Source organism: Mus caroli, chromosome 1 (genome assembly GCF_900094665.2).
Source record: "Mus caroli chromosome 1, CAROLI_EIJ_v1.1, whole genome shotgun sequence".
Classification (NCBI taxonomy): Eukaryota; Metazoa; Chordata; class Mammalia; order Rodentia; family Muridae; genus Mus; species Mus caroli.
The window spans coordinates 6,676,645-6,689,942 of NC_034570.1; the positions used below are offsets into that span (position 1 = coordinate 6,676,645).

The 13,298-nt window shown below is 40.1% G+C and overlaps 1 protein-coding gene across 1 annotated transcript in view; it reads right to left on the reverse strand.

Moving 5' to 3' along the window:
• Cpa6 (carboxypeptidase A6) overlaps positions 1-13,298 on the reverse strand; it is a 364,349-nt gene that overhangs the window by 176,357 nt on the left and 174,694 nt on the right. The gene's annotated exons all lie outside the window — the stretch shown is intronic.

A 13,298-nucleotide genomic window follows, 5' to 3' on the forward strand; every position in this document is an offset into this window, starting at 1 on the left:
TTATATGCCCCAATATAGGGGAATGCCAGGGCCAAAAGAATGGGAATGGGTGGGTAGGGAAGTGGGGGGCGCTATGGGGGACTTTTGGGATAACATTGGAAATGTAATTGAGGAAAATATGTAATAAAAATATTAAAAATTAAAAAAAAAAGAACTAGCAAACAAGTCTACAGAAGGGTTTTGCCTTTGGTATGATGTGCAAGTAGAGTTATTGAGGGTCACCAGAGCTGGAGGAGAAATGGGGGATGACAGGGGTATCTGTTTCTCTCCCCAATATACCTCCACTTCACCATGGCAGTACTTGCAACAGAGCTAACATCCTGGGCTAAGAATAGCATTCATACCTGCACAGAATATGGAAGGGGGGCGGGGGAGTCAGAGATTTAGTGGGAGGTGGGAAGGAAGCCTAAATGAACTTGTATGAACTGTGCATCTGGCCCATGACTTAGAAAAGGCAGGCTACCACTTTATCCTTACTTTATCCTTTCTCTTGGGCTAACATGAACTCTGAACTGGATGACACTCCTGAGAACTGACAGATACAAAAGCACCATTGCTCTCATTGCATTTCAGGAAAACCCAACCCAAACCAACCAAGCAACCATAAAATGAACAACAGTGAAAATACAAAACCAGAAGCAACCCCTTCCCATAACTCCATGCTCTTCCATGAGCTAGAGCTTGACAACTAAGTCTCTATCTGCACCCAGAATCTGATGAACCAAGAGGAGGTATTCATGACTATCAAGTTTCTCTTGCCTGTCTCAAGACCAAGACCAAGGACCAAGGACCAAGGACCAAGGACCAAGGACCAAGGACCAAGGACCAAGGACCAAGGACCAAGGACCAAGGACCAAGGACCAAGACCAAGACCAAGACCAAGACCAGAACTAAAACTAAGGCTGGTATAGCACCAAACCTGATCTAGAACCTTGGGACAAAAGTCAGATCCTTTCTTTGTAAACCCTGAAGCTGAGTTCTATGAAAACACCTTTCTCCCCACTACCTCCTGTATGTTTTTTTTTTAACTTGTCTTAGAACTTTGTACTTCCTTTTAAGGCTATATTGTATGCCAAGTTCCCATAGCAGAATCCTTTGCTTTGAGGGAGTCAAGTGAAGAGATTAGAGTACCACCAGAAGTTACAATATCCTGATCAAAAACATCATAGCCCAACCAACTAATAAATTACAATGAGCAACACTTTCCTCATTCTCTGCAAAGGAAATTGACCAATGTCTAGATTTCTTGGTTAGCTGAAATCCGTACATTCACCTACTTCCACTTGTTGACTTACAAGTTTACCAAGGAATTGTTTCATTTATTCCCAAACCAGTTAATACCTGTTAAACCATTATGATATACATGGAAGTAATTGTATTTTATTCCACAGAAATTAAGTTGTCTTGCAGTTATCTCTGATACATCTGTTTCTGCATCAGTTGGTTCTAGCAGCTGGATTCAGTTTGTAGTATTCTCTGTCTTATCAGAACTTACAGCATTATGCAGCTTTTCAGAGACCAGCACCATCTGGCCCCTCCATCCTCAGAAGTCTTATTTCAGCTGTGCAAGGTGTCTGCTATGAGCCTCTGGGGCACAATTATCACCAGGTCACTCCTCAGGGGTGAATTCTGGCTCTACAGGAGCCTTCCCACAAGCTTCTGAATTCTAATAGACCTAACATATTCTCTTTGTTCATGAGCCCAGCATCAACTATGAAACAAAGGCAGAATCCTGGTTGTATTAAATTTTCAAGAAGTAGGCTTCTAGTCAAAATTTGGTTTCAAGACAAAACACTCCAGCACTATTTTATATTATGGCTAAGACTCCCCATAGTCTTAGCGTATTTGAGCACATCACATCTCTGCCTATGTACTGGAGTTCTCACAGCTTCCCATTGCCCTTACAATAAGACCCCAGATTTTTATCTCATCCTCTATGACCTTACCATACGTTGTCATGTCCCTATTTATATCTCTCTGCCTTCAATTATTAATACTCTCTGTTCTCTATATAGGAATCTCTATTTGTCATCTTCTGTGGTTTCAATTATCCAAAGTAAACCACTATCTAAAAATATTATATGGAAACTTACAGAAATAATTTGTAAGTTCTAGGCTGTTCTGAGTAGGGTAAAGACATCTTGTGTTCTCTCTCTCCATCTCACCCAGGACATGAACTGCCATGTGTACAGCATGTATATATGTTCACGTGTATACAGCATGTATACATGTTCACATGTATACAGCATGCCAGTTGCCTATGCTGTATATATTGTCTGCCCATTCACCCCACACTAGTCATATGAGTTATTATATTGACCTATCATATTGCAATAAACTTTGTTATTTAATAATGATATTGAAGAAAATTTGGATATAGCCACAAAAAGCTATAACTGCTTTATAAGAATTGAAACCCATTGACTTAGTAGATAATGGAAAATGACTATTTGAAGGTACTAAGATGTATGGTAGGTAGCTCACTTTGCTGATGCCTACTATATATAGTAAATTTTATTTTAAGTATGTTTGTACTGGAGAACCATAGTATATATAGAATTGTAGGATCTTGGAATGAGTTCCCCACAGATGAGGGAGACTCCCCTCCCACACTCCACACATAGTTCTTGTGTTTCTGCTCATGTTGCAGCTACACTCAGCCAGGCAAGTCTGTCTTTGTACTTGTTAAGCTTTTTGTCCAGAAGGTTCTCTTTCTGCATGGCTAATTTCTGATCCTTCAAGTTATAGTCTATCACTAAAGATGAGCCCGTTCTCATTTTGGAGAAGCAGCCCAAGAGTTGCATTCTCTCTCTATAACTGTGTTCATTTCTTACCTGTAATTTGTTAACATTTGGAACTACCTTGTTAACTTTGCTAATTTTCTTCTCTGGAAACTCCATCTATCTTCTTTATCTTGTTCACTTTCCCACCCCTTTCAGCAGCCTTTGAACAAAGAATGAATTTAGCTTTTAACAGGTTTAAAATATGCAAATCAATGCAAATTGACTACTTCTAGCTTACAAAGGAATCCAGAAACACAAAATACCTAAATATATGACTTCACTGTTCCAAGCTCAATCAAAGCAAGTCAATAACAGTGTTTACACTATGCATTATTTATGCACCATAATAATTCATCTCTGAAAGAGGACTGGCTGCTAAAGCCTTCTGCAGTTCTGCTCCAAGATGCTATCAATGCAAGATAGATACCATCAGGGCAAAGAAGGGTTGTTGCAAACCATTCACTGATGTGTGTAGCTTAAGCAAATGCACATTACAAATCTTGAAGCAAACACCAAGTCAACACTGTCTCAAAAGAAAAAAGGCACAACTATATGAAGTGAGCCAAGATTTTAGGTAAAGTGTGAGTGTAAAATAAATGTCATTTTCTTCTAATGAAGTAACTATTAAATGATACTGGCTTTAAACATATTCTGTTTGTTTAATGTTGATTCATATTTTGTTTCAAAATGTATTGGTGTCCATATGAATCAGAATTCTAGCTGTTTAGGGCTATATCTCTTGTGTATGGAGTTGGATTTAATAAATTCCAACCTTTGGAGAGTTGTATTGCATTAGAGTCTGCTGGAATCTCTCTTTGCTCCATACACTGGCTATTCTCTTATAACCCAACAATGATATTATCAACAGGATTGTCTTAAAGATATTTAATATTTGCCTCCATGAGATGGACTAATATAAAGTGTTTACTATGCTTCCTTCTTGCACAGATACTCACAGTGGGAACTGGGTGGATGTGTTACTCAGTACTAGTGACATCTGGGAATTCAGTCTTGCAACAATGCTTCCAACTGCCTGCAGCCCATACGCTACCCCACAGCCATCCTGTCACACTGCTAGAGAGGTGGCAGGACCTGAGAGAATGGAGCCAATAAATAAGGGGGACTGAAGTCTAATGCAGTAGGCAACTTTAATTCAGAGCCTCAGACAATTCATACTCATGAGTAACGTTATCATGAGAACAGGCTGTGTACAATTACATGAACAAACTGCATGCGACAAAACCCATGTCTTTTCCATAAAGGCATATAAAGGATAGTTTTAACATTTAATTGAATAGCAACAGCGTGTAATAATGAGCCATCTGAAGTAAACTCACTCCTCTACACTGCACCTGGGAGCAGCATCCAAACATAGTCCAAGAACAATTCTGTATGCTGAAGAAACTGAGGTCCCAGAACTCTTGTCTTGTCTTGGAGTGTTCTCACAAGCACTCAGAATTCTCTTGCATGACACCATTCTTGGACTCCATTTTGAGACCATCTCATTTTACAGTCTCTACCTTCTGAGAAAGAAGATTTGGACTGATAAGTCTGCAGCCTTCATAGTCAATGCCCATTTTGTCTTGGTGATTTGATAGGAGATGAAGAATTGACTTTGCCTCAGCAAACATTGCTGGTATAAAAGCACATAAAAGCTTCTTCACTATTCTACTCTGTCTCAAAGCCATGATAGATCTTGGCTCATAGTCTGAGTCAGCCCAAGAAGGTGGGGAAATGGGGGATTTGTAACATTATAAAATAGTATTCTATGCAGTAATTTGTATTGCCGATGTTTGGAAAACACACACACTTTATTTTTCCCAGATAGACATTTGTCAGGACTGTGTGTTCTAAACCACCTTGGAATGAATTGGAGAGAACACTAAAGTTACAGAAGAGATGTTACTTCTCCAGAGATGCTTGCCAGCATGTCATTCATGATGTCTGCTTTTGCAAACCAGATTTACAGGCCTTGACGAGGCAAAGCTACAAATTCCCAGATTTCCCACCATTTAGTATAGGCACTGGGAAAGATATAAAACTTTCAAAGCTAGGACACTAGTAGTCTTTTGCATGATCTTTCATCTTTGTAGAGATACAGAACACTATGGAGTCCATTGGGATTCCAGTAGATAGGAAGGTTTTTGTTTTTGTTCTTGTTTCTTTTTATCATGCAACGAATTGTGTTGATTACAGAGGGGTGGGAGGAAGAGGTCAGTGAAAGGGCCCAGGATTACTGCTCAATCTCTTCCTTTTCAAATACCAGATATGGCTGGGAAAAGGGGAAAGAAGGCTGAATTTTTAACCATCCTCCTGGATGAAGATATTCTAGAGAGCTTTATCCTTCCCCTTTTCCTATCAGACTGTAGAAACAGTGGTATCAAGAAATTGGAATTTTTTCAGGAATCTAATGATGGGAAAGGGAAAAAGCTGAAGCTGTGCCAGTTGGGGGTGGGGGTAGAACCTGTCTCCCAGAAAAGGATGTGGCTTAATTCTGAGAACTTTCCAAGCTAAGGTAGGAGCCTAGATGATGGTGATGGGTGGGACACCATCTTACATCTCTTTCTGTCTGTTTAATCCCTCACTTCATTTCAGGATCTTGGAAGATAGACTTGGAGTTCATGGTATCTCTTTGTTCCTTTTTAATGTGACCACATTGAATAAATAGTATTATACTTTTTACTCATGTTTAAATTTACCTTTTGATATTGGCAACCTAGATGACTTAATACAATAGCTAGGGTCCAGGCTCTGACATGAACAATGCCATTAACTGTTTGCAGGGATCTGAGGATTCTAATTTTCAACTGTTTCTTATATTTGTACTTGAGTGGTCATATTCTTAACGGGATTGTGACCAAAACCAGGACCTTGGGCAAAGTGAAAAAGTCACCTGTTTAGAGCTGCTTCCATATTTGTTTTATGACTCAGGATTTTCTCTCACTCTCTCTCTCTCTCTCTCTCTCTCTCTCTCTCTCTCTCTCTCTCTCTCTCTCTCTCTCTCTCTCTCTCTCTCTCTCTCCATCTCGCCACATTATATCCTGATTGAAGTTTCATGTCTCCTTCCAGTCCTTTTCCCCATCCCTTCTTCCCTTGCCTGAGGGGAGATCCTTCCTGGCACATCAAGTCATTGCAAGACTAGGCATATTCTCTCTCAGTGAGGCCAGACAAGATGGCACAGGATCCACACATGGGCAACAGAGTCAGAGTAAGCCTCTGCTCCAGTTGTTGGGGCACTTGAATGAAGACTAAGCTGCAATCTGCTACATATTTGCAAGGGGGCTGGGTCCATCCTATGTATGCTCTTTGGTTGGTGGTTCAGTCTCTGGGGCCTTCAATGGTCCAACTTAGTTGACCCTGTTGGTCTTTTTATGGAGCTTCTATCCCCTTCAGGTTCATTCTTATGGTACCCTTGTAGTTCTATTCTCCATTCCAATATTCCTCGGATATATCACCAAAACCAAGCTTCCCACCAGTATTTAAAAAGAACAGTTATCATTTGGAGGATGAATAGAGTTCTTCAGACAAATCCCCGACTATTTAAAGTTTATACTGTAGCTGGGCTGGGGAAGGCAGTAAAGTGATAGAGTACTCAAGAATTGTACACGAGAGACCCTGGGCTCAATCTTCAGCTCCACATACACAAAACCATCTTATAAACATGCACATGTGGGTGATGTGATATGGTGGGTCAAATAAAAAGACAACTTCTAAACCTCCACTTTTAACTCTGTTTCTCAACCAGCATGGCCAGAACCACATAATCCTTTGATTGCAACTCTTTAAACTTCTCTAGTGTGCTTTCAAATGTATAAACATTCCAAACTTCTCATAGAACAAATTCACAATTTGAATCGTACTGACTAAAGCTTTCCAGGAATATAGAAAAATAGATTCCAGGAGCCCAGGACCCCACTGGCTTTGCTAAGCTTACAAAATGAGGGTTGAGATGCTGTATAGTCTCCAAAGATCTCTCAAAAGCATGTGAAGAAAGAGCAACAGACAGAGATATGCATCTGGGTAGGTTCTTAAAACAATCCCATTCTGTTGAGAACACATGTTTATTTTAAGCAAATTCAACCCTACTTCCCCGGCCCTCCAATTCTTGTATGCCTTCCTACCATTCTATCTTTCCAACTCCATGTGCTCTTTTTTTCTTTTAAAACTCATGGAATGCATTTAGTGCTGCCTGTATGTGCATGGATATAGGGCCATCTACTGGAGCATGAGGAGCCTCCCTAGAGAAAACTGGCTTCCTTTCTCCAAGCACCTATCAATTGCCTACACCTTCTTAACTAGGGGTGGGACAATGTGATCCCCTCCTCCATGTCTGGCTTGATCTTGTGCAGGTCTTGTGCATAAAGATATAGCTGTTGTAAGGTTTATGTGTGTAATGGCCTTGCCCTATTTGGTAAATACAGCCTCACAGAAGGCCCTACTACTTGAGGCTCTGAGCTTCACAAGGAGGAAATGCAATATCGATGTGATAAAACTCCCGTTTGGGGCTGAGTTTTTCTCCCCCTCTGGCAGAACTTTCTCAAATATCAATCCTAGGACACACTAAAATTTTCATTCATTGGTAGGATCAGTGGGAATACAGCACCATTCCTTGTCCTTGCTAAAGGAACCTAAGGAAACTCCTGGTATAAGGAAACAGCAGACAAACACTACTGAGATATTCTATAAAATATCTGGGATGAGATCTTTACAAATATCAAGGCCATGAATGTCAAGAAGATGTAGAAAAAAAACTAAAGAAAAATGACAATTTAGTACAACGGTGGGATTCTGTACCAGCTTGTTTTACTATAAAAAGGTGTGATGGGTAGAACTGGCAAAACTGAGTAAGGTCTGAGGATTATGTGGCAGTGCTAATAATGATTCTGAGGGTCCTATTGTAGTTCTTGGGAAAGTGCACTTGTTTAAATTCTTCAGGGTCCATTTCCTTCAAACAATCACTAAATATGACTTAGCTAAACTCTCTCTCTCTCTCTCTCTCTCTCTCTGTTTAAATTCTCTCCAACTTCTACTTCTTCCCTGAACTTTCTAAAACTTTTAGAAAACTTAAAATTATTGTATAAAGAGCTTTAACCCTGAGCCCCTTGATGTGTGTAAAAATTGATATTATGTATATAGAGGGCTAGCATGTTTTCTGCCACCCAGCAAAAATAGCAGGAACAATGGAGCTTAATAGTAGTAGTGGTCTTAACTGTAACAGAGAGGTTATATGTGTGGTATTGGAGACATTGGTTGAGAGAGACTCTGAATGAAGGTTGAGCAGCCCCCCATTCAACATTTATCTAGATTAAAACAGGAAGTAATGAGAGAAGAGGGTCATTTTTCCCCTAGTTATCTACTCATGCAAGGATACTGGTAGGTCGGGATTTGAAAGGGTAAATTCTACAGGTTCAAAGGTGAATGAACATTTAGAATGATCCTTAAGGAGTTGAAGACTGATCTGAGCTTCTTTCTTACCAGAGGGCAGCATTTTCAACACTCATGAGTGGGCCCAGAAATTGCTACTTCCTTGAAGGAAAAGTTTAAGGGCAATTCTCTCCACTCTGAACTTTCATACTTCTTCATATGATTTGAATGCACAGATAAACTTACAGTTATTTTAATTCTTAAAAAGTTCTGATAGAATATATGCGTTTTATAATATAGGTTTTATTATGACACTTTCATGCATGTATATAATGCATTTTGATCATATTTACCTCATTGCCTTGTCTTACTTTCTACTCTTTCTTCTTTCTAACTAGTACCCTTAGGTGTGTGTGTGTGTGTGTGTGTGTGTGTGTGTGTGTATATATGTGTGTGAATGAATTTGGTTAAGGTTGCTTATAGGAACATGAATGAGAGGTTATAAAAGGAACATGGGATCCTTACTATTGAGTGCACCATTGAAGATGAATGCCTTCTCCTCCTCTATCCACCAGTAACTACCTTTAAGTGTGGGAACTCATGAACCCATCCCACTCCATGACAGGATGTTGATAGCCCCAGGCTTATGTGAGTCTTGCTCAGATAAAACTTCTGTGAGTTAATAAATGCAATGGTCATTGTGGTGGTTTGAATAGGTTTGGTTTCCCATAGGTTCATGTGTTTGAATGCTTGGCTTATAAGGAGTGGCCTTATTATGAGATATGGCCTTGTTGGAGTAGGTGTGGCCTTATTGGAGGAAGTGCATCACTGTGGAAGTGGGTTTTGAGTTACTCCCAGTGAGAGAGCCTACTCCTTGCTTCCTTTGGATCAAGATATAGAACTCTCAGCTTCCCCAGTACAATGTCTGCCTATATGCTGCCATGCTTCCTGCCATGATGATAATGGACTGAACCTCTGAAACTGTAAGCCATACCCAACTAAATATCTTTCTTATAAGAGTTGTCTTGGTCATGGTGTCTCCTCACAGCACTAAAACCCTAATGAATACAGAAGTCATGCCATACCCAGAAGACAGTGTTCCAGAACACTCTATTCCTTTCTCTTTCTCTTACATTCTTCCTACTCTTTTCTTTTCCATGATATCATCTACACCTTAGAGAAGTTGATGTAGATAGTTCATGACTGAGCATTCAACAGTTACTTACTAGCATTTTTAGTAGTTATGAGTCCTATAGTTATAACTATACATTCCAAACAGTAGCTTTTCTGGCAAAAGTGGACAGTGGCACTAATATATTAGCACAAATATTTGGAAGGGAATTTGACAGATATTTCACATCAACTGGACACTTCACTAGGGCTATGATCCTTCAGCCATGAGTTTTTGATCAGGTTACAATGCCAGAAGTGAATTACCTCCCATAGAGCAGACCTCAAATGCAATCAGAAAGCTGTTGGTTATTCCCATGATAGACTTGCCACTATTGTACTAGTGGGCATGTCCTGCCTAGCAAGTCATTAATGTAATATTCAGGGTCCACAGTTAGGAAAGACTGTTGACAGTTCTCCCCCAGCAGACTGCATAGCACTTTCTGGCACTATGAGGGTTGGCCAGCAGAGCCTGAGTTTCTAGTTAGTCCCAGCTTGATTTTTTTTTTTTTAACATATTGTGATGAAAGTCTAAGGGGCATCTAGCCACAGGATCTTACTAGCTGATCTCTCCAAGGCTTATTCTGACTTCTTTTCTCTTGCTACTCTTTATTCTTTCTTTCCTATAGAGTCTCTACCCCTTCCTCATTTCCATTTCGTGAACACTCAATATCCTATATTTTGTTTATTTTTTTGTTCAACATTTTTATTTTTCTAGTCCTCAGAATATCTGGCTTATTGATTGCAAATGTGTGAAGTGGAGAGCTTGAGGACATTTAGTGACCATCATCAGAGGAACACTATCACCAATACAGCTGTTTGTTCTGCAGTGTTTCTGTGTATATTTGATGTTATAGACTGACTGCTTATCTCCTACAGATCAAGTGTTGAAATCCTAACCCCAGTGTGATGACTTTTGAGGGGGCTGGGGGACTTTGTACGATGATTGTACTGGCTATTTTTGTGTCAACTTGACACAGCTGGAGTTATCACAGAGAAAGGAGCTTCAGTGAGGAAATGCCTCCATGAGATCCAACTGTAAGGCATTTTCTCAATTAGTGATCAAAGGGGAAAGGCCCATTGTGGGTGGGACCATCCCTGGACTGGTAGTCTTGGGTTCTATAAGAGAGCAGGCTGAGCAAGCCAGGGGAGGCAAAAGCCAGTAAAGAACATCCCTCTGTGGCCTCTGTATCAGCTCCTGCTCCCTGACCTGTCTGAGTTCCAGTCCTGACTTCCTTTGGTGATGAACAGCAGCATGGAAGTGTAAGCCGAATAAACCCTTTCCTCCCCAACTTGCTTCTTGGTCATGATGTTTGTGCAGGAATAGAAACCCTGACTAAGACAATGATTATGTCACAAGGGTAGAAGTTTCATGAATTTAATTAGTGCTACATAAAGTGGCTCCTAAAAGTTCTCTTCCTTCTACATTATGAAGGTGTAGAAAGAGTATACACTATGTGAAATCAGGAAATGACTCATCAGACACTAAACCTGCCTTGATCTCACATGTCACAAGATCAAAAACTTTAAAAAAAAAAATTTCGCTTTTCTCTCCAGTGACTCTCTAAGGCAGGTTTACTCAGGAGCACACAGGCCACAGAACCGGCAAAGCAGTTAGGACAGGCTCCTACGGGCCTACATCTGCACCCAGGAGGTAGAGCTGATCTTCAGTCCTCTGTGTACCTTCCCTGCCAGAGGATAGCTTGCCTCCAGGAAGCGTCTGACCCAGAGACTCAGGGGAGATCACCATTTTCTCTCCCGTGACTCTCTAAGGAGGGTCTACTCAGGAGCACATAGGCCACAGAAGCTGCAGAGCAGCTGGGAAGGGTCCTACATATGCACCCAGGAGGCGGGACTGTTCGGCAGCCCTCTGTGCATTGATCTTGCCAGGAGAGAGCTGGTCTCCCAGGAGTGCTGACACAGGCTTACANACTCACAGGAGGAATAAGCTCCAGCCAGAGACAGCAAGAACATCTAACACCAGAGATTACTAGATGGTGAAAGGCAACTACAAGAATCTTACCAACAAAAACCAAGACTAATAGGCATCATCAAAACCAAGTACTCCCACCACAGTGAGTCCTAGATACCCCAACACACTGGAAAAGCAAGATTTGGATTTAAAATCATATCTCATGATTCTGGTAGAGGATTTTAAGAAGGACATTAATAACTCCCTTAAAGAAATACAGGAGAAAACAGGTAAAAAGGTAGAAGCCCTTAAAGAGGAAACACAGAAATCCCTTAAAGAATTACAGGAAAACACAACCAAACAGATGAAAGAATTGAAAGAAAAATCCAGAATCTAAAAATGGAAGTAGAAACAATAAAGAAATCACAAAGGGAGACAACTCTGGAGATAGAAAACATAGGAAAGAAATCAGGAGCCATAGATGCAAGCATCAGCAACAGAATACAAGAGATAGAAGAGAGAATCTCAGGTGCAGAAGATTCCATAGAAAATACCTACACAACAATCAAAGAAAATGCAAAAGGCAAAAAGATCCTAACTCAAAATATCCAGGAAATCCAGGACACAATGAGAAGACCAAACCTAAGGATAATAGGCATAGATGAGAATGAAGATTTTTCTACTTAAAGGGCTAATAAATACCTTCAACAAAACTATAGAAGAAAACTTCCCTAACCTAAAGAAAGAGATGCCAATGAACATACAAGAATCCTACAAAATGCCAAATAGTTTGGACCAGAAAAGAAACTCTTCCCATCACATAATAATCAAAACACCTAATGCACAAAACAAAGAAAGAATATTAAAAGCAGTTAGTCAAAACTGTCAGGTAACATATAATGGCAGACCTATTAGAACTACACCAGATTTCTTACCAGACTATGAAAGCCAGAAGATCCTGGACAGATGTCATACAGAACTTAAGAGAACACAAATGCCAGCCCAGATTATTATACCCAGCAAAATTCTCAATTACTACAGAAGGAGAAACCAAAGTATTCCATGAAAAAAAACAAATTTACATAATATCCTTCCACGAATCTAACCCTTCAAAGAATATTAAGAGAAAATTCCGACACAAGGAAGGAAAATATGCCCTAGAAAAAGCAAGAAAGTAATCTTTAAACAAATCTAAGAGAAGATAGCCACATGATCAGAATCCCAACTCTAACAACAACAACAACAACAACAAACCAGGAAGCAGCAATTACTTTTCCTTAATATTTCTTAATATCAATGAACTCATTTCCACAATTAAAAGACATAGACTAACAGACTGGCTGCTTAAATAGGACCCAACATTTTCCTACATACAAGAAACCCACCTCAGGGACAAGACAGATACTGCCTCAGAGTAAAAGGCTAGAAAACAATTTTACAAGCAAATTGTCCGAAGAAACAAGCTGGAATAGTGATTCTAATATCGAATAAAATTGACTTCCAACCCAAAGTTATCAAAAAAGACACAGAGGGACACTTCATTCTCATCAAAGGTAAAATCCTCCAAGAGGAACTGTCAAGTCTGAACATCCATGCTCCAAATGCAAAGGCATCAACTTTCTTTTTCTTTTTTTTTTTTTTTAAATATTTTTTATTAGGTATTTTCCTCACTTACATTTCCATTGCTATCCCAAAAGTCCCCCATGCCCTCCCACCCTCTCCCCTACCTACAAACTCCCACTTTTTGGCCCTGGCGTTCCCCTGTACTGGGGCATATAAATTTGCAAGTCCAATGGGCTTCTCTTTCCAGTAATGGCTGACTAGGCCATCTTTTGATACATATGCAGCTAGAGTCAAGAGCTCTGGGGTACTGGTTGGTTCATAATGTTGTTCCACCTATAGGAAATCAAAAGAACTCTGAGATTCTACCTCAAACCAGTCAGAATGGCTAAGATCAAAAATTCAGGTGATAGCAGATGCTGGCGAGGATGTGGAGAAAGAGGAACACTCCTCCATTGTTGGTGGGATTGCAAGCTTGTACAACCACTCTGGAAATCAGTCTGGTGGTT